Below are 3117 nucleotides of genomic sequence, written 5' to 3'. Positions count from 1 at the left end.
CTTATTACTATCCATAAAACTGGGATTACCAACTGCAAACTATATAAACGCCTCCAATCCTTGTAAGAACTCTTATCTTAATATCCCATTGACCTCGAACCTCCAGTACAACCAATCTCGATATTCGCATTTTTTTTTTACCTAATTAACAATGTGTTTATGAAGGGTAAATTATATGTAATTGCATTAGTCTAAACCATCCTTAAAACATGTCACTAATGTAATGTTCAATTTACGCTTATAACTAACCAATGTTATTTCTATAATAAGGGTACCTATATATAAATGTAAAATCACTAAGTTCATTTATTCACTAAGTTCATTTATTACCTTTACCCTAATAAAGGTAAGTGTACGATTCCACATATTGAATTTTTTGAAAAAAATTCGGCAGCACTTCTGCACAACTCAATCAAATCTCAATATAAAAACACTTCAATAAATACTCCTATATCATTCCAACATTCTCCAAAAGCAAAATGGCCACTACTAGGCCTCCAACCAAACCAAACGCATCATTCATTTAAAAAAAAATTTAAGAATAATAACAACAATAATAAAAAAAATGCATTATTTCATAATTATAAAAAAAGAGTAATTTCAATTACATGTATCATAATATAATTATTATTAAAAATTAGCGCATTTTATAAAATATAGAGATAGCATAATAATTTTCCTTTAACAATAACTAATGGACAGTGAAAGCCTGCTCTAAATTTTAAAGAGCGCATAATTTTGCACACACGGGATTTCGCAATCCTTACAATTAATTCCAAAAATTAATTAACATGAATCATATTGCCTAAGAGAATATTCTAATAAGTAGAAAGACAACGAAGAGAAATAACAGTAAAAAAGTGTTGATATATAAATAAATATATGTAAAAAAGATTAATATTGGAATTAAAGGGAAATTTGCAAATGATGATGAGAGGAGTGAATTAAGCATTTCGTAAGGAAAAAGTTGCAGCCGTTTAGATGAATGTGGGGAGTTCAAGTAACAGTACTACTTGAATATGGCTATGCCTTATTTATTACTTTTCATCTTAGATTTTAGGGCATAATTTATGCATCTAATAATGATTAACACATGAGATTTATGTGATGATTGGCCCTAATTTGTTTTTTACCTGTATAATACTGATTTAACATTTATTTTTATTTTCTGCAAAAACTTCTTTCTATTTCAATTTTTAAATCATAATATCACAATTCTGAAATGATTTCAATATTACTGAAGATTATTAACATTTATTAACAATTTATATTTTTAATAATATAAAAATATTTATATTTTTTATATTTTTATTGGACTGAATATTTATACAGAGTTAAAATCTTTGAGTTCTGAAAATTATTCTTATAACTTTGTTAGTTTATCTAACTTAATTTGTTAGTTTATCTAACTTTAAATTTAATACTCATATTTTGATATTTAAAATTTTCTTATAACTTTGTTAGTTTATCTAACTTTAAATTTAATACTCATATTTTGATATTAACCTTAAATTTTAATATATATACTCAATTAATTTTTTATTTTCTCACAGGACTTTGTTAGTCAATTCTTTCTTCTAGAGAAATTTTTTTTTTTATTTCTCAATCCGATATTGTCTATAGAAAATTCTGTACACATGCATATTAATTAATTTTTAAATTTTAATTATTTTATTCGAATTATAGCATGCATTTGTTTAAGTAAAGATATTTTTAATAATAGCAATCTTACATTTTATATTAATTAATTTTATAAATTAATTAATACACAGCAAATTATAATAAATTATGTCCAAATATACAAATTTATCAGAAAAAAAATTCATGTTAATCTAATACACAGCAAACAAATATACAAAAAATTATGTCCAAATACACATAAATCGCAAAAAAAAAAAAAAAAAAAAAACGAAAAAAAAATTTCGAAACACAAATCGCAAAATACCTTAACTTATGTCTAAGAAGCCGGGTGGAGTGACCGGAGGGGCTGGAGCGGCGTCAGGAGGGGCTGCAGCGGCGTCAGGCGGGCTAGAGCGGCGTCAGGAGGGGCTGGAGCGGCCTGCGAACAGAGGAGAGTAGAGGAGGAGGAGAAGAAAGAAAGAAGAAGAAAGAAGAAGGAGGGCGTTTGGCGTTTAAAGCTCTAAAATTTGCGACCGAAATTCCATTAATATCGGTCGCAATTTTTAACCCTGTGACGTCGTTTTACTTCGCAGTAAATTTGCGACTAATAAGCCGGTCGCAATAATTCGCTCTCACATCTGTCGCACATCAGTCGCAAAATTTATTCCTAATTTTGAACTGCGCAATTTTGCAACGAATAACTCTTAGTCGCAAATCGGTCGCAAATCCGTCGCATAGTAGTCCCAAATTGAGAAACAAAATCACGGGAATTTTTAGCACTACAATTTGCGACTGTTTGTTCTTGTGTCGCAACATCGGTCGCAAAATTGCGACCGATATTTTGCGGTCGTTAATATCGGTCACAAATTGGCGTTTTTTTGTAGTGATGGTCAAAAGAAAGGGAGAGTAAGGGTGTCGGAGTCTATTTTCAATATTATCTTAGAATTAATTAATAACGATTTATATATCCTGGATTATATACTTGACTAACGCTGATCATATGTGCTGTCCTCTCTGTCGGCCAATAGTGTTTGCTATTTTGCTCCAATTACATTAATCACCTATACCGCTATGATGTTTTTAGAGCATTGATGTGCTTCCATACAATAAAAATGGAGGAAATAAAATAAATAAAATCATAAGGGAATTATCACAACAAGCATACAGAGGACAAAATATAAATTATTTTAGCATTCATTCAGATTCGGAAGGTGTTGGGACTATAGTTTTGATTCCAATTTGATGCCATGCATAATTTTATAGTTTTAAATTTTAAATTATAATATCTATTTCAAATTTAGATTCATAATCTATCTAAATTATTATGAAAAAAATATCAATCATTTCTACTATGTTAAATTTGGATTAAAAATTAAATTAATAATTATTTTTTAAATTTCAAATGTTCATCCAGACTAAATACTGAGATTAATATTGTTATTAATAAAAAAAATTTCAATACAAAATTATAAATTGGAAACTTATCGAATAATTCAA

This window comes from Jatropha curcas, unplaced genomic scaffold (assembly GCF_041381405.1).
Source record: "Jatropha curcas cultivar XTBG-Jc1 unplaced genomic scaffold, XTBG_Jcur_1.0 HiC_scaffold_119_pilon, whole genome shotgun sequence".
Classification (NCBI taxonomy): Eukaryota; Viridiplantae; Streptophyta; class Magnoliopsida; order Malpighiales; family Euphorbiaceae; genus Jatropha; species Jatropha curcas.
Note: the sequence above shows the minus strand (reverse complement) of the source record.